The sequence below is a fragment of the Aythya ferina genome (genome assembly GCF_964211825.1).
Source record: "Aythya ferina genome assembly, chromosome: 5".
Classification (NCBI taxonomy): Eukaryota; Metazoa; Chordata; class Aves; order Anseriformes; family Anatidae; genus Aythya; species Aythya ferina.
In genome coordinates, this window is record NC_140301.1 from 55,051,601 (window position 1) to 55,075,852 (window position 24,252).

General features: G+C 48.7%; 2 long non-coding RNA genes across 2 annotated transcripts; one reads left to right on the plus strand and one right to left on the minus strand.

Annotated features, from left to right (window-relative positions):
* Positions 1-10,665: 10,665 nt before the first annotated feature.
* On the minus strand, positions 10,666-19,395 carry LOC311437954. Its single transcript, XR_014693856.1, has 3 exons — positions 19,267-19,395; positions 11,763-11,867; positions 10,666-11,086 (listed from the first exon to the last, which is right to left on the minus strand). It is a non-coding gene; the product is annotated as an uncharacterized lncRNA (long non-coding RNA).
* Positions 19,396-19,549: 154 nt separating this feature from the next.
* LOC311437955 lies at positions 19,550-21,963 on the plus strand. Its single transcript, XR_014693857.1, has 3 exons — positions 19,550-19,861; positions 19,955-20,507; positions 21,140-21,963. It is a non-coding gene; the product is annotated as an uncharacterized lncRNA (long non-coding RNA).
* Positions 21,964-24,252: the final 2,289 nt, after the last annotated feature.

The window sequence follows — 24,252 nt, forward strand, 5'->3', positions numbered from 1 at the left end:
AGAAAATATGTATCGTCTGCTCAGTTCTCAGATGACAATGAATGTCAACGAGTCATCGAGATCCCAGCCAGAGAGCATTAGTAGTGTCAAGGAGAATAATAAAGACAAAGAGTGTGGAAGAGCCTGCACTAATTACTCCCATCGCTAACAAGTCAATGAATCGAAGCATGAAAGTGAATGTGTGCAAAAAAAAAAAAAAAAAGAACAAAGCTGAAGAAAGCATCCCTTATTCCCCGATGGAGAGGGAGGAAGCCCGTATTGGCACAGCAAACCATGAGTAATAGTAAAAGCAGCTGAGCCTGAAGCTGAGCTGGCCACACCGTGCCCTTGGGTGACTTTGGATGATCTCCCTTCTGCAAAGCAGAGATGCTGCCTTCTGTTCTCCACTGTTGCCTGCCTGGATTTGGTGCTTTTCAAGGTTCTCCTATTTCATAACCATGCTCTGCCCAAAACAGTGTGCTCCTACTTCTATGTGGGAATCCCCAAAACCTCAACAGCACTCAGTTCAAACTGTGCTCCCCTGAATTAAATGTAGGGGCAATGATGAGACCACTAGATCTACTATCTGGGATCTGGTCATCTCCAGGGGAACATTGAAAGTGTCCTTCTATTTCGTGCCCTTCTTCCAAAAGGAGTCCTGTTCAAGAATACTCTCTGTTCCTCCATCTTCTGTCTGCTTCAAAGAGTTTGTGAAATTTTAGCAAACCTCCTGGCTGAAAACGAGACCACCCAGGCAGTTTGTAGTCAAGCCACACAATTAGGTTCTCTCTTCTCATTCTGCCAGCTGGGGATGCTCACCTTCATGCCCACTAATGCCCTCTGCTCAGGAGCAGAAGCAGCAGCTCGGCTCCTGACTCCGTGCCTGGGAAGGAAGGACTGTTTCACAGCCTGATTCAAAGCCTCCTGACAGTCCGGAGGGCTCGTTCCAGTCCTGATTCACCCTGTTGTGATCTGATTCAAACCCTCCTGGCCCAGCGGGGAAGTGGGACCTGACTCAGACGTCTGGGTTCAGAGCACGGTGACTCACGACTGCCACAGGCTGGGTGACTTCTGAGGAATCACCTCCGCTACCTGTTGGGTGATGTGCTGCCAGCCGGGTGCTTGGGTTGAGACGTGTTGAGGTGCGCTTTGGACCAGATCAATACAAAGAGGCTGTATCTTCACAGAAACGTAGGGCATGAGAGCCCTCAGGCTGAAGTTTCCTGGTGGGTAAATAGATGTTAATCCCCCTCTGGTGATCGTTGCACTTTCAACCTGTTACAAGAACAAGGCAGGTGCCCGGCACAGCCCTCCTCCTGACACAGTGCCAGGCCTTGTTCTGCAGACACTGCTGGACTGATGCCCTTTGTGTCCTGCCCTGAAGAATTCAAGGAGCTTTTTCAGCATCGGCAGCTCAGGGCTGCTGGGTTGTGTACCTTGTGCTTACACTTATGGGACCTGACAGTGGCTCTTTAATTCTTAATCCTTCTGAGAAGCAGACTGTGTTCCTTCCAGCTCGGATATAGTCTGGACCTCATTAGCTCTTCTCACTCGGGTGTGCCTTGAGGAGGCGGCTTGCACACAGGCCCATGCAAAACCGCAGTCCTTCCCCACAGTGCTACTGGAATGTAGGGCCGGGGATTTTACACTACATTGCAGCTGAACTCCTTGATAAAGCCCCTTTGGGTTCCTTGGCATTTCTGATTCCCCTCGGTATATTTTCCTTTTTGCATTTACTCTTAAAACAGCGGTTAGGGTGGACACCAGGATGCAAGCTGCTGATGCAGACCTCACAGGGGCCCTTACTCTCAGTGCCGGTGGGTGTTTGTACTGACCCCACATCTTCAGGACCAGGTATTTGGGTGGAAGCTTTAGAAAATCTTCACTGACAGACAGGCATTGATGGACAACGAGAAGAGCAGCCAAAAGGATCTATAATGCTACCCTGTGAACAGGACAGTCTTCTGCTGGTGCTCCTGGCAGGCCTGTATGAGGTTTTGGGCCAGCTGGCTTTCAGCTGGGCTAGCAACATGAAGCACATCCCCCACATCCCAGTGGCCTCCCTGGGGAACAGGGAGATACGCAGCCCGCCTAGATGGGACCGATACCGATCAAAATCAAAACACATAAAGATGTCACTACACATAGCGGCACTCGAGCTGTCCCCACACGGCCTTGGAGCCGAGACCCAAAGAAGGAGAGTGGGATGTCTCCAGCTGTGGGCGGAGGGCAGGAGCAAGGATTTGTCTCTCCATCTCAAGGCCTTCATGCCACGGAGGGTCTGAACCACCCGAGTGGCCTCCAAAGCTCACAGCAGACCCTGCAATGCAGCGAGACCAGGGAGCACTTTTAAGGAGGAGTTTTAAATCACAAAACGCAGGCTTTTCTTCCTCTCTTTAATTTTGCTTCCATAGAGTAGATTCTATTTCAGAAAGGGAAAAAATGCCTGGCACGCCTGAGCACTCATCATGGAAAGAGGCAGAGCTTGTGCTGGGCACTGCGATTGTTTGCCTTGCTAAAAAAGCAACCACTGCTTATCTTAACCCTCAGCTCCCCAGCGTCTCCCACAGCACACACCGGGCACGTCCCTAATGCAGGGCTGCAAACAAAGTGATGCTCTGTGGACACCCAAAACCAGACGGGGATGTTTGTCAAGGAACAGAACGTTTTCTGCCTGCTTTCCAAAAAGGCAGGTGTAGACAGGAGTACGACTTCTACTGAAAAGCCAAGCACCAGCATCACTTCTTAAAAATGCATCTTTATGAAAATTTGAGGAGCCATCTATTGTTATTTACTCTTTTTGCCTTGGTGCTGTTGTGCTAAGCGTGGCAGGGTGAGAGAGGAGGGGGAAGAAATGTGTTAAGGGGGTGAGCATGCTTTCAAGCCGTATCTCATGGAAACTGTTTCCCTCTGGTTGCTCCTATTGTGGGATTTCAAACCACACCAGAGCCTTTGGGATGGAGTGCTGGCCTTCAAACAGTTAATGCAAAGCAAATTGCAGTGTGGTTAAGTAATTTTTTTTTTATATGATACAGCTGCAATTTGTCCTTCCTTGTCACTAGAACCATGGAAGCTGGAAGGAAATTATTTTAGTCAAATCAGGACAGAGCTAAGTGACCAACAGTCTGCCTCTGTGTCAGCCTGGGATGTGTTTTTTCTTTTTTTCCAGATACTGAGGCTGGCTTAGATATTTGCATTTGCTTGCTGGCTCTCATATGATCAGTGTTGTTTCACACACACACACCAGTTTTCATCAGGAGAGATAAATTAGCAGATGGGTTATCTATGCAGTTGTATTGCCATTTTCCTCACCCAGGACAAGCAAGTGCACTGCAAAAAATAAATAAATAAAATCGCTAATACAGCTGGAGCACAGAAATCTCAGAAACCTTGCTGACATTTTAGGCAACAAGCATCATTTATCTGAGCAATGTACAAACAAAACGTACACCTGCATACAGCAAACGGGGCCTCACACAGCTTTAGTGAGAGATAGATATTTTACATTGCACTTTTTTCCTCAGTCAAACATTTCCTGGCCCCTTTTTTCAATAGAGGCAGAACTGGTAGATCAGGTAGGGCCGAGGTAGGTGCAGTCAGTCTGAAGCCAGCCAAACAAATGCCTGGTCATGCGGTTTGTGCTGAGAGAATAACCTGGGCCCCGAATGATTTATAGCAGCACAGCTCCACCGGTCTCACTGCACACTGCCTGCTCACGCTGACTTTCTTTTTGGCCCACACACTCCAGGCCACTTTGTTGGAAGGATGCAGCACAGCCCATCCCCATCCCCATCCCCATCCCCATCCCCATCCCCATCCCCATCCCCATCCCCATCCCATTGCAGCTGCATCCCACCCTCTAACTCTGAGCATAGGCCCCCTGCTGTTGAGGGGCTTTGCAGCGTGTAGAGGCCTACTTGCATTGATGTCACTCCCAAGATCTTTTCTTAAATTAACAAATCAAATAAATGATGTTCTATATTGTCCACAGCCCATCCCTGGAAGGTGAAGGTATAGGAAAAGTGCTATTTGTGAAAAAAATATCTGTGTCACCATAGTCCTTAACTGAAGGAAGATCAGACTCTGGTTCCTAATGCAGAGAAACCCCAGCATAGCTATTAAACTCATTGTCCTTTATTTCTAATTTTTTGGTCCAATACATGCACAAATTTCCAGCCACTGCTCTTGCCTGACCTTCACTGCGTGACCGTGCTCAGAGCAGGCTGTGCCGTGCCGTGCTGCCAGGTGCCTCCCAACCTCCCCAGCTGCACAAGAGCTGATTTACTTGCCCTTTAAAAAAAAATCTGCTGCTAGACCTTTCTCCTTCTAATTACCCAAACCTTTGTTTCCTTCCCGCTGCCTGATAAGTGCTATTTATACCCACAGCTGCTGAGGTATCTTCTTCCCAAGAGCAGGTGAAGAAGATTCCTATCGCAGCACATGCTCTGAAAATCCTGATCGGTTTTCTAAAGCCATTTGATGGCTACCTGTCTTTTGCCTTGCAGAAACTGCCTCTCTGTGTTTTGGTGGCATGCATGAAATGAGAGGAATGTCCCTGGGAGGGGGGCAAAGCATTGAAAAATAAAGGAAAGCACCGGGCAGTAGAGTTAAACTGACTGCACAGCTGAGACCTTCCTCTCACACAGAAGCTCCAGCTTTGTTGAGGAACCAGCCAACTGTCCTCCTTTTCCATCTGGGATTAGTTTTCTGATCGTCTCCTTGAACAACCTCACACTGCTGGCACAGGAGAAAAAGTGGCAGCAGCAAGGGGAGAAGATGGGAGAAGAAATTCCCCTTCCAGCAGCCACCATCTCATACACTGCTTCTAGGCCCAGCTGCTGGGCTGGCTCTCTGGAAGCGTGCCTGTGTTTGGAGATCTCTGTCCCTAAACAGTTAATCTGATGGAGCTCTAAAACTGCCCAAAATGAAATATGGCATGGTCATACAGGAGGTTGGTTGCTTCTGGTCTTATAACCTGGGCTAGAGACCTCAGGCCATGCTGTAAACCTCCCACTGACATGTTCCACACAGCTACATCCTAGGGGGACTATAATCTCTGTTGCAAGCCTGGAGTCTGATTTTCAGCTTCTTCCCTATGAGCTCAGCCATTCGCTTGTCCTACCACAAGCAGAAATCATGCCTTCAGTTGGGCACGTTTGGTTACCTTTAGAGTTGGTCAGTCTTCAAAGCTGTGGTTCAGACTGAGTGCTGTGTTCAAACTGACCCTCTCATTAGCAATTTCACTGCAATTATTTTGAACTTTTTACATTTATCCTAGAACAACAGAGCCTTTAGGCTCAGCTGCATGACCAATGATTAAAATTAAAAGTCCATCCCACACGAATTAAGCACAATGGCATTGAACAGGCTAAGAAAGGAATGCAAGCCTCATGCCATGTAGCTGGAAGGATGGCTTTTGCCATGTGGAAATTTGCGGACTGAAGGGCAGAGGGTAAGAGCACTGAGCCTACCCACCAGCAACAAGCCAGGAAACACAACTGTTAGGGACATGAGTCCAAGAGAGCCACTCAGGACTCAACCTTCAAAATCTATGCAACTGTACAAGTGTACTACGGCGTGAGGTACAGAAAACAATTTCCAGTCCTTAAAAGTTTTGCAATCACTCCTTGTGCTGAAGAAGGACCAACCAGACTGCAGCTCATCTGGAGAGAGGTCAGTAAGCTGCCCCCCAGGCAAATTGCCAATCTGATTTTGCTCTCTGCTGGCTTCAGCTTTATCAGCTTCATTCCAAGCACCAATGTGCTACAGCAATTAGTTTTAATTCGAGCGCTGGCACCCTGTGCTCAGGTTCAATGTCCTGGCATCTCATGTGAGACTGACAAGATGTATCGCAGCTCGGGGAGCTATCTCAGTAACACTACACTGCCAAATAGTTGGAAGGGGTGTTGATGCTAAGGAGGTGCTCTGAGTTATTTGCACCAGGGGCAGTTTGGTGGACCCACAGATCCATAACGTACATGGGGGCAACCTCCAAAATAATAATAGTAAAATAATAAAGTGCAGAATAGGCAACGGCATGTCACATGAGAACAAAAGAAGACTCCCCTGCAATGTTCCCTGAAGGACAACCATAAAGAGAGGCGATAACACTGTATAAAAAACATACCGGCAAGGTTATCCAAGGAGGGCAAAGGGGAGGAAGTCAAAATAGAGCTACATGAATAAAATTCCTGCAAGAAATTAAGCAAAAGGCCTTCAGAGTGAGAAGAGCCATCCAGAGGAGACTGATCCCTGGAGGGGAGCTGAAATGGCCCAATAAAAGGTTCAAACAAACTGCAGTATGTATGGGGCTGAGGGTAGTAATGCACGTTTTGTGCCAGCACCTCTGCCAGGACATGTTGATCAAGGTTTTTCCGTGCCGTGCCAAGCCAGGATGTCAGCCCATGTGCATCACCGACTGGTGCCAATGAGGCAGCCGCAGGGAGAGCCGTACGTAGGCAAGCACTCGCGTGTGCATCCATGACAGGGAGATATCTGTGTAACTCCAGGCATTATCAGCACCTAATAACCTCTACTTGCAAAAGTTGCTCTGATTTTGGGCCTCTCTCCCTTGGAAAACCGAACCTACCACACACAAAAATGTCTTCAGGAGCCAGCTGGCAAAAAGCAGCCCAGGACCCGTTGCCTCCCTGGGTGCCGTGTCAGGAACAGCTCGTAATTCACAGATAGCTGCACACACAGGCGTGTTTGCTGTGGAGTGACCCCAGCTCTGCTGGTGGGAGCTGCCCTGGTGGGGCAGCAGGAGCAGAGCACCGAGCCCCCCGGCTGTGCCCAGCAGCCTCAGGCTGTGCCTGGCCAAGGGAACTCTCCTTCCCCTGCCTGCATACCCGAAATCCCGTCTGCCCCTGTCCTTTCCAGAAAAGATTTGCATATTGGGTCAGGCCAGCATTTCCAGCAGCTTGATTTCCAGGGGATAATGTTATTCATGAAGCTATTTGGGACTGCAGTACCCAAATCCTTGGTTGCTGTTTGTTTGCTTCTTTCTCCCCCCCTCTTCCTTGCTATTTACTCCCCTTGGCTGTTTGTCTGTTTGGAAAAAAAAAAAAAAAAAAAAAAATCCCTTGGCTGTGCTTTTGGTAGGACGTTTCAAAGTCAGGCTGAGATCAGTATTAAATGAGGATAGATGCCAGGTTCCTTTTCTCTACACACAAAAAAAAAAAAAAAAAAGTAAACCTACTAGAATAGCACCGAAAGCTGTAAATTAGGTCATCTTTGCACAAGAGTTTCCTGAGCCTTTGCTCAGAGCAGTGCTGCACAAGCATTTGGTGACGATTCCTTTAAACTTATGTGGCACAGTTTGTCTTGGGGGACTTGTGTAACGCAGTGAGGGGGCTCCCAGGGCTGCCCCTCCTTTATATAGGGGCAGGGTCTGGGACCCAGACCTGTTCTGCTGAGGATGTAAGGCCAGGGGGAGGCACGGCCAAGAGAGGATAGTCAAAGGACATCACCAGCACGAGCATGGGGCAGGCTCCCAGCCCACAGAGCAAAGAGGTTGTGCACAGGGAAGATGGGCAGTAGTGGCAGCATCTCTTGGGTAAGCAGCAAAACGCTGAGGATGGAGATTGCCTGCAGGAGCTTCCCATCAAGTCCAGTGTGGCCTCCAGCACACCACCACAGAAGCTCAAAGAGGCCTTTTCAGATACAGACAGTGAAACAAGAGGATTGCTGGTGCCGAGATGATGCATCCCGCGCCTCCAGGCACAAGGACAGGCAGCGGGCTGCGTGTGCTCTCTTGCCGGCTAAGCCACTGCCACCTTGGCACAGCATTCGCAAGGTGAAGCCAGATCCTTGATCCCTGAAGCGGAAGATTAGCTCCCTGGTTTTGGAAAGCTGCAAGTGGGGACATTTTGAGGCCAGTGAGGCTCCTGGAAGAGGCCTGATGGTCTGGGATGACTTTCTTGACCTTGCAGAGCTCTTGCTGGTGCAGCGCGGAGGTGCTGTCGGCTCTCCCTGTGGAGCTGCTTCCAGAAGGCATTTCATAACCCAGGCTGCATCGTCCTGGCCCAGGCTCCTGCCTCCAGCAGCGATCAGCAGTGAATGCCCAGGGAAGATCAGAGCAAAAGCACGTGCTCCTTCTTCCCCAGCACACCCACCCAGCTTCCACCGACCCATAGCTCAGGGCCGCCCTGGTTCAGGGGTGACATCTGTGTGTTTAATAGCCCCAGGCATACTTTCCCTCAGTGCGTTTGTCTAATTGCTCCTTGAATCCGTGTAACCTTGGGGCAGTGCGTTCCACCCTCTAAATACACGTTTGGTGAGCACACAGCCTGTCTCATGACTGCTCGCAGCCGGCCTCCTCTGAGGCTCTTGCCCTTTGGGAGGCCGTGACACCTCCAGACTCATCTTCTGGATGATTTTGTGCTCTTCTGTGCTGAGAGGGACACTGTGCAGGTTTCTGAAAACAACCCCATCACCATGCTTCAGCCCTAGGAGATCTGCTCCAGCCCCTCCTCTGGCTGCAGGGCTGCCCCAGAAGGTGGCTGTTGGGCTCAGGTCATGCTGGGAGAGCTGAGAGCTACAAGGGGGATCCTCAGGATGCAGGGTGCTGAGATTTAGGAGCCTGTCATCAGCGATGAGCCCAGACCTTGCCCTCTTTCCCTGAGGCAGGACTGGCTCCTGGGCCAAGAACAGGTAAGCTGGGAGGAGAGAAGGAGCAAAGAACGCATTCAAGTCCTCAGCCATTAATGGAAATGCAGGAACATGAGAAAAGTAATTAGTGACTTGGCATCACGCTTGGGAAAGCCAGAGAAGCACGTCAGAGAGGGGAGGAGAAAGGGGTGAGAGGATAAGCTGGAGAGCAGAGATCAGAACAGGCAAAAACAGAAAGCACAGCGCAGGGCCAGGCTGGTGTCCCCTGAAGGACAAAGGTCCCCTGGGCAGGCTGCTCCACCGTGCCTCTCCTGGTGGCTCCAGGCACCTGCAGAGCCTCCAGGGAGCTAGGTGACAAAGCCTGAGGTGTAAAAGGCTTCCTCAAGGTTGCAAAATCCTTACTGAACTCAACTCTACCACATATGCTGTTGCTGCAATATCCATGGAGGTGCCATGAATGGGAGAGCAAGGGAGGGACCCATGAGAGAAATCTCACTGTTGTTTGTATTACATGTGTAAGCAAATAAATAAATAACAATGAGCTACAAAAACCTTCTCACTACCCCAACATTTGCAGGAGATGTGGTGGAGGTCCACACGTGCATGCTACAGGCTGGCAGGAGGAGGTCTCAGCCAGGAGAGTGCCTCCAGCTCAGCTTCCCAGCGAGCAGACCATCCAAAACTGCAGGAAAGTGGCCACTTTCTCTACTTCGACCAGCCTTTGGTTTGCCTAAGCAGCAGGAGAAAGCTGCAGCCGAGCTCTCGGAGGCCGCCTGTCCTGCTGCAAATTGGGACGGAGCCCGCAGTCGGGGAGGAGAAAAGGCTGGGACCTCAGGGCCCTCTGTTTGTTTGCGAGACGCTGTCCTGTTTGGATAGGGTCGCGGCAGGATGTGCTCTGTAGTAAACACAGGAAAAGGGCTGAAGCTGGAGCCGAGTGGAGGGCTGGCAGTCGTTTCAAGCTTTAATTGAGGTGGCCCCTCGAGGGGTAGCGCGTGGTCCTCTCAGTGTTGGCTGACAAAGGCTGCAGGCTGCCGAGGGCTCCCTCTTCAGGGTGCTGTGGTGGTTCCTTGGTGGTTGGAGTTTCCTTTCTAGAAGCAGTCGAAGGTATTTCGGGCCAAAAGAGACTGCAAATACAGCTGGGGAAGTATATGCGTGGATTTAAACACTGAAACATCTCTTGATTATTTCCTTCAACCTCAAAATCAAGCATGCATTTTAGCTGGAAACTAAGGTTTGCAGCGCCAGCTGTGCACCAGCCCTTGAAGTTGCAAGTGCTGCTTCTTGGTCAGGGAATAAGAGGGAAATTAAACTCCAGGTTACTGTCTCTGGCTCTGTAATTTCAAAATTCCCATGCTCAAAATGTCTGAAAGCCTATACATGGATTTACCATATAGCACTGCCCCCTGCTGTGGCTTCACAATCCCCACACACTTCATTCATAACAAACCCTCCCGGTAGGAACCATCTGCCAGACACCAGCAATTTCACAAAATCCTGGGCTCCTTGCTGTGTATTTGTCTGCTCAATGTCCCCCAGGTCTCCCACAGCTCATAGGCTTCCTCAAAACGTGAGGAAGAAGAAAAGACAAGGGAACAGAAAAGGATGAAGGAGGGAGAAGGAATTCAGTCAGCGTATCTCTTTACCTAAAGGAAATCCCTGGGTGATATGCGGAGACCCAGGGCACCGAGCCTGCAGCAGCTGCAGCCCAGCCTTTGACTCCGGGGCTTACAGCCTGGGGGGCAGGTGGTGTGAGCAGGTGAGGATGGGGGGACCAGCGGGGAGCAGTCGCTGATGCTCCTGGGGCAAGCCCAAGTGAAGGGTTTGAGTGGTTTTAGTGCTGATGGAGGAAATACACGTCTCTGAAGCATCACTGCTCTGAGCACAAGTAAGTCCCATCAGCTCAAATCCTCAGCCATGCTGCCTGGGGAGCGATGCTCCTGCACGGCAAGGGAAGAGGCACTGCAGGGAAGCACAGGTTGCTCACTGGGAGCAGCACTGTAGGAGCTGGGCCCATCTAAGTGCTACCATTAATGCTCTCACAAAATTTTCCCTACCACTCAGGACATTAAACTGCTCTCCAGTGACATTATATATTTGTAGCAGCTCTTGCACAATTCTCTAGCTTGCTGGGGTCGAGCAAGTTCTCTTGGCACAGTATGATTTGTAGCATGATTCTCTTCCCAGCATTGCCAGGGCTGATGTTGAAAGTCCTTCCTGCAATTTATCCACGCTCAGGGTAAGTCTGGTAACTCCAAGCCTAATTTCTGGTAACTCAATCTGTCGTTGTGCGACTGGCGTGCCTGCAGCTGTGCTGCAGGACCGGCTGGGTTTTACGGTGGATAATGGATTTCAAAGGTGCCCTCGTGTCCCACGGAGGTGATTCTGTTCTTCTCATTTCTGGTATGTGACCACAGTAGCTAAAGGCCCAGGCTTTCACCTGCTGAAGTCCATCACAACCTTGCCCTTGACTTGAGAAGAAGCTGGTATCCGCTTTCAGCTAAAGAAGGGAAAGAAAAGATAAAAGAATGAAACAAATGCACACAGAGCATACCAGAGTCCTGCTAGCATCCAAGCTGCAGGAGGAAGAGATGCACTTTTTTGTAAACAAAGAACAGAAAGAGGATGGGAAGCTTCGGGAAGTGCATACATCCTAGATTAAAGGAGATTAGCATGCATTTACTCCAAATAAACCATGAAATATCTTGGCAAATGTCTACTCTGCAGTAGATTGTCAAGGTTTACATGGTAGACTGTAAAGTGACTAGTCAGATAATACCTTGATTGGCAGATAAGAAGAGGTGACTGTTGGAGTGCGATTCACAAAATGAAGCCCCAGGGCACTGCTACCTACAAACTGCAATTCCACCCACACCACCAAGGAACGGCTGGAAGGGAAGGAAAGCGAGGGGAGGGCTTCTTACACGGCTGTGATTGGCACCGTGGGGAAGAAGAGGCTGGGATGGCTCTCAGAGGGGTCTTTTTAGCCAGGAAGAATGCTTTTTTGGGTGAAAAAAAAAACAATTTTTTTTTTTTTTTTTTTTTTTTTTTTGGTTTTTCATTCTGGAGAAAAACCTTGGTATTGGTGAACCTCCAAAGGCCATGGGAGCCATCGTAATGCTCCCTGTTGGTTTGGGAGACACAAAGTGTGATTCTGCTCCTGGCTTCTTACTCACTGTGTCAGCAGCTCCCAGCAAATGATGGAACATTTCTTTTTAGAGTGACGTCTGTGGCTGAGCCAGGATCAGAAATAACAGGTACTGAGGAACATCTCTGCTGGCCTGGAAAAGTCATGGAGGAGATGCAGTGTAAGGTATATTTGTGCATCCTCCATCCACTCTGTAAAGCCACTCTTCCTAAGAAAGTAGAACAAAAGGGCTTGGGAATTCGTCTTTTAACCTCTTCTGCCATGTGTTTTCTTGATGTGACTCACTGTTGCCATCAAATTAAATGTATCCAGGTTATAGGAGAATGAATTTATGCAGGGATTAAAAAAGGCTAACGTTATGCCATTGAAAATTTATTTAGTTTGCTACTGAATCAAAACTCAGTGCTGACCTGCGCAAGTGTTTTTGTTCAGGAACAAAAACAGGTCTAAAAGTCAGAAATGAGAAGACAGCTGGCAGGATGAAATGGAGAAAGAGAGAATGTCAGCTGCCCCTCCAGGGACCAGGCATCTGAAATGAGCCCTGCCAGACAAAATAGAAGCCTCGTTGCTGAGCTCTAGCAAAATATTAGCAAAGGCCGGATGCTGTACTTCTCAGGGCTGGGTACTTAGGTAAATGTAAGAAAAGGGTGACAAGCAGGGGAGGAATGTAAATGCTGCAGCTCGGTGTTAACGCTCGTGTCCCACCAACCCCTCAGCACATCCGAGGGAAAGGGAGTGAGTCTGCGGTGGCCCCAAGGCTGGCTCCATCCATGCAGAGAGCAATCTCTGGCCTCTCCCTGGTGCCAGCCCCCTGCAAAGGGCCAGGGAGAAGAAAGTATGGCCTGAGCATTGGGAGGATGGTCGGGGTGATCTAGCACAATCTTTCCCTCAAATTACCATGTCTTCCCTTCAAAGTGCCTTGGACACCTGGCTTAGGCTTAGATAGGGTTTCCCACTGACGAGCTGTTCTCTTGGCTGATATAGGTGGGCTTTACACTAGCTGAGGAGCTTCTTAAAACATCCAAAATAAGAAAAAGGATTCTTATTTATCATACAGGTATGACTGAAATCTCAAAGCCAGAAGGGTTTTTGTGTGGGGTTCACCACCTCGATGGAGAGGGAGCCACCCCGGCTTTCATCACAGCTCTTCACGCCACACCTGGGCTTATGCTCAGGCTTTGTGCTGACATAATTTATTTATTTTTTTTTTTGCCAAGGGATAGCTTTTATTGATGTATCTGGGAGTCAAACTGTTACAGGACACTTGGTACCGCTATCCGTATGGTCTGTACTGTGTCTACCACATAGGACAGATTAACAACAGACCTGAACTTGTTTCTGCACCAGGAACTATTCACCCCACGAGCAGGTAAATCCCATCTCAACCACTTTATATAGTTATATTATTACCTCTCTTGGTCCACAGGTTATACTGGTGCATATGTTTTAGACTGGGAGAGTTATTCCATTTCTGCTCAGGAGCAGATATCCCAACAAGGATGTATTTATATCAACACAACTGTGCCCACTCAAAAGAAGTTTTACCACTTAAATTGTAGGGACACGACTCTCCTGTGCATGCTCAGCATGAGGATGTCTTCCAGCCAACAGAAGATATCAAAGAGAATGATGTCTATTATAACACGTGCTCTGCTCCAAAAGAAAAGCACCCTGCCTGCAGCAACGCAGGGGAGTAAGCAAAAAGTAGGAAAAAAATAAATAGTGTTTTCTAATGTTAAGAAAGATTCTTCAAAGAAATTGTGTCTTTCCTCCAGTGAGGACAGCAGAGTTGTTTACTCTTTTTCTCTGCCCAACAGCAATGGTGTGATTAAAGGCAGCCTGACTGTGGCCTGACTCGGTTGCTGATCTGCCTTCTGGCAACAGAAGCCAACCGATCTGGCTGGGTGACACCGGGCAGGGGTGTAACGGGTGTAACAGGTGTAACGGGGATATAACAGGTGAGCAGCCCCATTTCTAAGGATACCACTGCTCATTAGCCTTGTGTTTGGAGGGCTGTGACCCATCTCTGCCTGTGCCTGGCGACCGAGCCCCTCTGTCCCCCGTGAGCCACCAGTCTCTTTCATCCTTCTACACTTCTGTAAGAGTTTTGCCTGCACAGGTTTTCCTTATTGCTATTTTGGGGAGATTTCAGAAGTACAATGCAGCCTTCGCCTGTTCAGCTTCCTTCTGACTGTAAAAAAGCCTCCCTGCATCACTAACCATCTAAGCATTTGCTATTAAATTATCCATCAGAGCTCCTTCTGCAGCAGAGGGAGTTGATGGTAGCGTCTTTATGGAGGATAAAAATAGCCAATGTCACATGCGACAGCAGCAGGGAAGGCTGAGGCAAGGCCAACAAAGGCAGCAAAACTTCTGCTTTGATTGCAGTTGGCATCCTCACCTGCAGACAGAAGGAATTAGTAAAAAAGGATTGAGTTTTTGTAATCGATCGAAATGTAAACGTCACCGTCTGAATTCACGCCAACGACCTTCACTTGTTAGGCACCGGATACTGTGGGTTTCTCACAGCAGCCTAAAAACTCCCAGCTGGCAGCCTAAAAGCCTGCCTGTCTTTCCAGCCGGCTGCAGACAACAGCTCTGTTTGCCTCTTAAGCACCAAAACCACTCTGAGCCAGCACACCCCGATGTCTCACGAGGCAGGACGAGCTCCCTGGGCTGCGACAGGAGGGAAGCAAGCCCCGTGTGGTTTCTGCAGCTGTTAAAGAAGTGGGGCACCCTCCCCTCCTGCTCTGCCAAGCCCCTTCCAGCTGCCCAGCTCCCAGTCCAGGCTCCCAGCACCTTGTTCCGCCGAACCCATCGGCACCATCAGGGCAATGCTGCTGGTCTCCCCTCGGACCTGCTGACAAGGGATGAATTCACTACTTTGGGCCCAGAAGAGTGCAGCCATCCAGCAGCTCCTAAATGTGAGTGATGCTACATGAGAAATTAGGATTTCACATTCAGATCCCCCCCCTTTTTTTTAGAAGTGCCAATCAAGCGTGTGCTACTTGGGCTGGGAAAATGGTTTATGATGAAGAAGTTTGCCAGGATTATAAGAGCTTCATAGCTGTTCAATGGGAAAAAAAAAAAAAATCAATCGGAGCATATTTCCCTGCAGGTATGCAGGTTCAGATCATTTCTGGCCCAGAATCCAGCTTGCCTGGGGCTAAAGCTCTGCATGGCTATAGAAAGGACCCAGTTATCAGGAGCTATTCAGGAGACAGCAGAAGAATACAGGGCAGGAATTGCACCAAAGTAAAGGCAAAAGTGCAGGCTTCGGGTAATTAAGTTTATATCCTTTATCTTAAGAGGGTGCTGTGCCATAGGAGGGAGCAGATTGGAATCACATCTCTTTTTCACTGGCATGAGGGACTGGTGGCAAAAAAAAATCAGGAATCTGAACCCTCATCCTGTGATGTAATAAGAGCTTAAAAATAGATAGTGAATCTTTTACACTTCCCTTTTTAGGGCACTGCCAGAAACCCACATCCCTACAGACTCCCCAGTTCAGCAGAAGTACACCAGGCTGAACAGGAGTGTATTTATCTATCTGTGATTAGTTACATGCAATATGAAGCTTTTTTTACTCAGTCAGTGGAGAGTTGTAGCATGCCTACCTCAGAAAAGCTGCTGCTCTGCTAGTTCAGCATTGTGCTGTTGGGCAATCTTTCCCCAAAAGCAGGGTGACCCTTCCAGGATGCCTTCCAGGAGCACCAGTGCTCTGCTGGCTCAGGCAGTCTCAGAGGGCACATCACAGGTGTCCACACCCAAAAGCTGTGGGTGCTGCTGGAAACTGGGCACAGCAGCGAGTTCCCAAGAACTTGCTTGGGAAGAGCTGAGCCAAGCATGGCACAGCCTCGGCTCCTGAGGCTGTGACTCATGTGAGAAGAGCTCAGTGGCCCTCCGTGGGTGTGAAGGAACAAGGCTGGCCACACGCAGACATCTGTGCTCTCAGGCAGGGCCCAAATGGGGAAGATCTGCAGAGATCTCCCATCTGCTGAGATCTCCCATCCCTCCAACAGCCCAGATATTTTCAGGGCGACTGCTAAATGCAGCAGACCACGCGGTGCAGGGGGCGAGCGGCCACAGCTCAGCTGAATTTGGTGTGCAGGAGCTGTGGGAATCTGCCTTCCCCTTTTTGCGACTCACCACAAATTACATATTCAGCCTGAGCAAAGTTCCTCTGCTGATGGAGACACCAAGGCACAGAGGAGAAAACGCAAACACGCTGAAACGATCCTGTTTTGCTAAAAGTTACATTTGCAACTTATAAAGCAAATGCCATGGTAAATAGCTATCAGTAAGGCTGAATCATCTCCCATCCTCTGCACATTTTCACTTTGACATTTGTTGTCCTTTTTCTTCTGTTTAATGAGTGAGTGAAATACATTTGAAACTTGTGTTAGTGCATCCTAGCAGCCAAAAAAATATTTTAAAGGGAAAAAACACCTAGAATGGCATAAAGATTCTCAGTGCAAAGAGTATGCAGAGTGATGATACCCTCAATGAAATGCTGTTGTGCATTTTATTCTGGTTTATAGCAAATTAAAAATAATCTATCTGAAGATCAAAGCTTTTTATACATGATTTTCTCTCTGCCTTTCATTTGCATCAGCTATACTAAGCATTAATACTCTGAGCTTTACTTAGGTACACTTAGCTTTCTTACTTCAACTTTACATATTTTGCATATGAGAAATGCATTGAGACATGGACTGAGATATTTATCTCAGTTTTAACATACATTATGCAGGAGAAAACTGAAGTTTAATGACACCTGTAAACATGATAGTGAGCATTTCATACTGATGAGTTTTACAAAGATAGCAATGTGGTGGCTGGTTTCTGTGTTACTGATACTCCATTCACCCTTTTTCCAGTCCACTTCCAGTACCAGGAAAAAAAAGACCAGTGTCTTTCTCAATAACCTCCATTTGGGTGCCAAGATCACCAAGGCAAATAGCAAATGCAAAGAGCTCCAACCACTGGTAAGGCAAACCAACCCACTGTCTGTGTTTCCGTGTTGACAGCACAGCTTTTTTCTTTTTTTTCCTCTCCAAATGGGAACTGATTGTTGCAGGGACAAATTTACTGCTGGTACAAGCTAGTGACTCTTCATTGATTTGCAGAAGTTGCACTAGAACATGGCAGGACCAAATCAGACCTAAAACCCGCCTGATGTTTCACAAATTAGATAAAGCCTTCAAGGAAAAACGCTAGTCCACTCAAAACTGATTTCAAAACCAGCACTAACAATATGCAGCAACGCACCATAAATCACCTGGAAAATCCAAACAGCCAGCTGAGCTTCCTGCAAACAGACAGCAAAAGCAAAACAGAGAAACCTGCTTGTTTATCAGCATGGAGAGCTGCACCCCGGAGAGCTGCGTGGGCAGCGCAGGCAGAGCGCACCCAAACCGTGCAGCACCTGGGGCTGGGGCAGCAGAGCTGGCTTCCAGCAATGGCTTGTTCTGCAGAGGAGCTGTGCCACGAGGCATGGGCTCGTACTCTCAGCTTCATGTGAGTCCTTGGGAGATCAGTGGGGATCCTTGTCAAAGGCCACGGAGTGTGTTGGAAATATGAAAAACTTGCTCTGCTTATTACCCGGTGACAGCAGGAGCCCACCTATGAGAGACACTAATTTGCTTTCCCAAACACCATGAGGTGAGGATCAGAAATGTCACCGAGCGTTGCACGGATGCTGAATTAGGGGATTAATGCCACCTACTGAAGTACCTATTCCAGCGGGTAATGCAAATGCATGGGCTGAGCTAATTGCCACACAGCCCTGGTGCACCCGGCATGTGAGAGCGAGTGAGATACTGGAACAGAGACAGCACCACGGCGGGCAGGGATATTTGTGGGAGAGAAATATGTTCCCTGTGACAACTGTCCTCCAGCAAGCGTGACAGCTGGAAAATCAGATACATCCACTAAAGGGAAACAGAGCTTAACAGGAGCAGGGGGGAGGAGGGATGGGGCAAGGCTTGGTCTGAGTCAGCTCTTGCTACTTTTAAAGTGCAGTTTTAAACAAGTGGTGGATGCAAATGTTAATTAAGAGAGTGTACGGCTGATAGCTACTTGGCCTGCTACCTTTCTGTTCAAGAAGCAGAAAATGAGCCCAGACAGTTATAGCCTGGGGGGAGTCCTTCAAGTCGTTCCCTACACAGCTCCAGCCACAACCAGCATCCTGCTGCCTGACATGCCAGAGGGACCTCAAACTCCTCCTGACACATCCACGTCTTGCCTGAAGCTCCTGTGGCTGCCACATCTTGTGCTCCCTGTCACACCTCGGGCCCTCTTCTCGCAGAGGAACCCCAGCTGGTAATGAGGTGCAGGGTTTGCCAACAGCGCTACCTGAAGCAAAACATTTCCCATGAGCAATTTCATGAGCAATTTCATTCCTTATTCTCAGGCTGCCCTTTTGTTTCAAAGGGGAAGAAGAAAGTGTTTACTTCCCTTCCCAGGGAAATGCAGTAGTCCGGTCTCACATCACCGAATAGGAGAGTCTAATAATAGTTCCACTGACAGAGGCACTCTGCTCTTTGCAGAGATGCTCTACACCTATTTATTTTCTTGGTGCCCGAGGCATCACACTTTTCCAATGATATTAGTGCCGGCAACATGTTTATCCTAGGGCTTGTGGTGCTCTACATAATTCTTCATAACTCACAGGTATGAAATCTGACCTCATGGCCTCTTAACATTTCCAGCCAATGTGGAATCAATAAAGCACCCTGAATCACCGGCCAGTTTAAAAAATGAACCCAGCTGCAAACACCTTTGTAACCATGACAGAAGAGTGTTGATATTAAACAGCCAGAAGTGTCAATTGTCCCCAGCCCAGTCCCTCACTCGGTTCTTCGGGGTATTTCAGAGCGATTCCTTTCCATCATGTCACTTAAGCAGCAAAGGGGAATCTTTTATAAGCTGAGAAAGGGCTGTGGCAGCAGCTGACGTGATTTATGTTTAATAAAGGCCCTTTAGCGCCAGGAAAGAGGGGCCCTGCCAAATCTCAGGCGTCTCGTGAGCCACTGCTATTGTCCCTGGGTCAGGAGCACTTTTTAGGTCCCATCTCCATCTATGTGAACAAAGGGACAGCTGTATGCTTGGCTGGCTCCGGACGTGGCTCTTTGTGTGCGATTAGTACCCTGCGCACATCATTCATAGCTCTTGAATAAAGATGACCTCTCGCAGGACAGAATGGGGGAAAAAAGGCCCCTTTATTCAGCAGCGCTCGAATTAGCATAGAGACAACGAAACCGTTCCTTGGAAGTCACAGGAAGAGCTGGATAAACAAATAAGCAAACTACAGGTTTCCTGCAAACACTCCGTGTTCAAGAGTTGGGCCCGGAAACCAAAAAACAAGTGAGGTTGTCCCCAGTGCACATGCCACCCTTCACACCCTCCTGAGCTCCCTACGGCCAAGCCACCCCTGTGCAGCTGGGAAAACGCTTTGTCACACAGGCTGTGGCCCGAAAAAGGGAGAAACAAAGCATGCAGCATGTCAGAAGTGAGCTAATTTCCATCACCTGAGACTTGCACCTCTCCCAGCCAGGCAGCACGATGGCCAGAGGCTCCTGCAGTGCCAATTCTGGCCGTGGGTTTGCTTTTCTTTTCCGGGCCCTGCGTGCACGCTGGTGGGTCAGGCAGCCAGCTATGCAAGCAGACAATGACACACTGGATTTTTTCACATGCTGGGTTTCCTGGCTGATGAAAGGCAGCTCAGCAGCTTATCACCATGTATGCCACTGCAATTAAGCACCCTGGGAGCAGCAGCAAACCCAGCCCGCCTCCCCCCTCCCCAAGCTCCTCCACCTCCCATCCCTCCCCCATGCCATAGGAACAGCCTGTGTCTCACCACCCACAACACCAGCACAATTGCAACCCTTATCCGCAGTGCTGAGCTCCAGAATGTGCTCTGACCTAGCAGCCAGGGGCACGGCAACATGCACCAGGGTGTCCTCCAGACCCAGCCTTCACATCAGATTAGTTTTCAGCCGAAGTCCTGCTGTGTCAACAGCAAGGGCCCTTAGAAACACGAGTTTCTCTCCTGGAAGGCTTAGCAACAGCAGAGTTAGCTTGGGATGAAAATTAACTAAAGGCAGCAGACATGGAATGAAGCAGGTTTTATAATTAAATTCCAAAATCATATTTAATACAGAGTTGCTGCCTTCCTTGTTTTTATCAAAGCTAACACTAGCTGCTGTCTTTCTGCAGGTCTCAGCTCCTGAAGCCTCCTGAAAACCATGACAGTTCCTTCCCTCCCTTTTTTTTCCCTTTTACATGCACCCTTTTTTGCTGAAATAAAGCCTGAAATGTGTCTGTGGCTGTAGTCTGAGCCTACAAATGGAGTAGAAAAACAAATAAATAAAAATAAAAGGTATTACCTTATGACTTCTGATTTTTAAATCAGTCCCATTGCTTCTAAACTGTTGCAGCTGGCAGTACAATTAGCAAGTCAGACTTCTCAATGTCACTCATGTATGCTATAAAAATTTCATGAAGTACAGCAGAAAAATGCATTAAAACACAAAACAGGGCTAATTGCTGAGCTGGCATCTGGATCATCTTGGATTACTTTGCAGTGGAGATTAACCCAGGACAATTTGTTCCAGTACAAAATGATGTACAAAAGCAGTCAATACTGCTCATATTCTTAAAAGAAGAAAGCTGAGAGGCCTGAGGTCTTGTCCCTGTGGTATGGCTTGTCACTGAAAACTGGGGAGGAGGACACGGCCATGTAAACAAGTCCATGGATGCGTGCCCACAGGTAAGGACGTGACATGTTGAACACTTCTGACAGTGGGTGGACAAGGCATATTCCCTGAATAAGGGCATTCCGTGTTGTGCATTAATCTTTGAGCTTCAAGTGACAGGAAAAAAAAAAAATAAAAGCCATTCAAAAGTTATTTTCATGAAAGCCGTTTGCATGTTCCTCCCACTCTTGCCTTCTTCCATCTCCCTTTCTTGCACTTCACAAACATCTTTTTTGTTTCTGTTCATCTCTGATGGGAAAAGAACACCCTGAGTTTAATAGAAGAGGCTAAATTTAACATTTCCAACTGGTATCTCGTGTATGTGATAACTGCTGGCCTGCACAGTTAATAAATAGCCCTGTTGGATTTGCAAGAAATCAACCAATGAGCTCATAAAGGACTGAAATACAATAAAAATCCATGAATGGGGCTGTAATAAAGCTCACGGAGCTCTCTAAAATGAGAAGCAGCAAAACTGAATGAAGGGTCATCTGAGGAGTGCAGCTAGTGGGAAAAGATTATCAAAAGCGCTAGTTAAGAACGTTGTTAATACACGGGAGCTCCTGCATCCTTAGAGGTGCTCTGCCTCTCCGCTTCATTATGGAAATGCTTCCCTCAGGCCCCATCTGTCTGTTTTCTGCTGTAGATGGAGTTGACCCAAAGGGAATTCATTACCACGCATCTCCGATGGCAAACCAAGCCTCGCTGCAAATCAGACTGTGCTGCCTGAGGAGCGCTGCCTGGAGAGGTTCTGACGAACGCACTGCAGACAGAGCTCCACCATCAAAAGGATCCTCATGGGACAGTTTTTGCTTCCTTCCCATGCAGCTGGGCATCCTGGCAGTCAGTGGGAGCTTTGGGAGCGTGATATTACTCATGTGGGGTTTTTGCTGGAAGCATGTTCCAACAGGGCAGAAATTGCAGTGTGCTTGGATCAGGCACTGTCCCAGAGGGAGGCTGGAGGGGCGAGCTGTGGGTGTCTCCACCAGAGAAATCAGGCAGAATGCTGCAGGTCTCAAATTAGGGAATATATATATTTCTGTTCCATCTTCCAGCACTTTTCTATAAGCATTCATGGATTAATCATCCAGCTCAGTTGGCATTAGGAAGGCTTTGCTACTCCTTGTTAGTAGAAAAAAAGCATGGCAGAAAACTTGAAGTCTTTAAGGGCCAACAAGGAGTCACAGACAGACCTCCTGCCTATTTTCCAGCATTCATAACAAACAAAAAGGGGAGTTAGGCTCAGCCAGCTTGAAGGAGGATGGTAAAATATGTAGAGACAGATTTAGCAGTAAAAGAAAATCCCCAAGTGAGAAGAGGAGTGAGGCCCCACCTACACGTAAAGCCAGTGCCCACCTGACCATCAGATTGCAAATGCACGGCACCTTTTAAGTACATAAGCAAATTAGATAAAATGAATAATCTCAGGGCTTATATGTGTCATAGATCTGGGAGATGAGAGGCGGCTGGGAGCTGCATGCGAAGCTTTGATTTTACGATGGAGGATTAGTGCAGCGCCAGGATTATCTGGCAAGCCCCGTCCCAGGTACAGTTGAGTTGGGTCAAGCAAGTGGTTGAAGTTTGCTTCTTGCCAGAAGACTCAGTCACATAAAAACTGTAATGTTACACGCCCAGATGAGTCAGGCTCCTAGCATCTTAAACTTTATTCCACAATGAAAATGTGAGCCTCTACAACAAAGAGGCCCTCACACCCGTTACAAGAGAGTTTTTGAGGGTATATTGTGCTGCAGTTGTCCTAGGGGCCCAGCAGCTCGTTGGCATCTTGGCATTAGTCCTCAGTTCTCCAGATGGGATGACTGGACCTAGGGAAAGGAGCCACTCAACGTTTTAACATTTCTGGGATAATTTTCCCCATGGTTCCTCTGCTGTTTTCTGTTTTGAGAGCACGAGGGCCTGGCGGAGGAGACATGGCACGCGAGTTGCCAGCAGTATTCCCAGCAGAGGATGAGCTCAGTGCCTTCTCCATCAGGATGTCAGGCAATGGGGTTTGGGAGAGGTTTGGGAAGGGCTCCGAGGCCGGCCTGCTCCCAGCTGTGACACACCACGTCCTGGCAGGGGCTGCCCAAGGGAGGAGGAACAAACGATGCCCAGCTGTGAGCCGCTATGGCAGGCCCCATTCTGAACCAGTGGGGGGATGTAGCCCAGCCCCAAGCCCCAGGGGAGATGGATTTAATATATCTGTTGGTCTCCGGGATGGCATTCACCAGGAGACTGTAGTCCTCCCATGTCAGGCTCCATAGAGACCTCCAAAACTCCCCAGGGAGAGGGCAGATTTGGCACCTCCAGAGGCCTCCTGTCCCTGCACTAAATTGCTGTTATTCACTAATTATCTTCCAGCATTCACATCATTCACCTAAGGAAATAAATGTACTCTGAGCTACAGGAAGCCTGGGAATGCTTGAACAAAGGCTTTGTCCAGCCTGCTGTCCCTTAACATTGCCAAACCTGAGCTTCAGCCTTTAAGGAAGCACATCACTGTGGCAGTCTCATGCCTTATTCCCTGACTGAAGACTTGCTTGTGCCTTGGCTGTGCTGCACCAGGCGTGTTTCCTCCACAGGAGCTTTTTCAATATATCTGTAGAGATGAATTGCTGGTCTTGTGTTTTTACACAGCATGGTATGTGGTCCTTGGGGGCAGGTGCAGCAGCTACTGGGGGTAGGAAGGAAAGCAGCAGCATACCGGGGAACAGGGCACGTGGACAGGCAGCCTGATGATTGGGGATTTCAAGGGATTATAAGCCTTGAGGCAGCAGGAAGGCTGTGGTTGTTTGCCCATCTCCTGCTGGTGCCATGTGGACCCTCTGCAGACACTCGAATTCCTAACCTGCTTCTTAAAAGACTTTGCCTCTCCATGGGGCTGCAGACTCAGTTTGTTTCACAGCACAAGCTATGCAAATAGCCACTGCAGAAGCTTGTATTTTCAAGTGAGTGGGCATTTGTGTGTCACTGGGTGGAGAGAAATGTCTCCAGGAGGCCACAGGTCTTCTGCACTGCGGCACATCCAGCACGGAAACAGACAGACCCGCACACCCAAACCCTGCTTGTTGGAGAATGATCTGTCCTCTGAGCAGGATCTACCACCTCCACAAAGCAGAGCTAGTTTGGGTTTCAGCACAAGCTTTAAATGCTCTCCCAGCTATCCCCATGGTGCTCACAGAGCTTCCTGCAGTGCTGAAGCTTTGGGCCTGCGCAGGGGGATTTTGGCTCAGCGCCGTGCAGCTCGTGCCCCCAGCCACCAGCCGGGAGGCTCAGTGGGGACGGTCTGCAGAGCACCCTCAGAAAGCCTGTGAGAAAGCTGCCCTTTAAAAGACAGAAAAAGCCACAAAGCATCCCCTGTGCATCCGTGCCATTAAAAAAGCAACAAATTCCAGTCACTGCTGTAATATGGTAAATTCCCACCGTGTTTACAAACATTCGCAGGCATAGCATGGTAAAACAAATGCCACCAGTCCTCAAGCAAAATGTATGATTTTTTTTTTATTTTTTTTTTCCTCACACACACAAATATTTCTTCTGTTCTTGTCTCTGCAAACTGCTGAGGGAAGGCAGTGGAGCAGCCTCACCAACCAGCGTGGCCCAGCTGGGGAGTCAGGGCTGTCTGCGGCTCCTTGAGTGCTGTGCAAGTGCAGAGATAACCCAAGTGGTCAGGCTATGACCCTGCCTGCTTCCCACAGTGACAAATTATCCTGTAAACACTCATTTTGCACAGGCTGTTGTGTTTCTGAATGGGACAAAGGC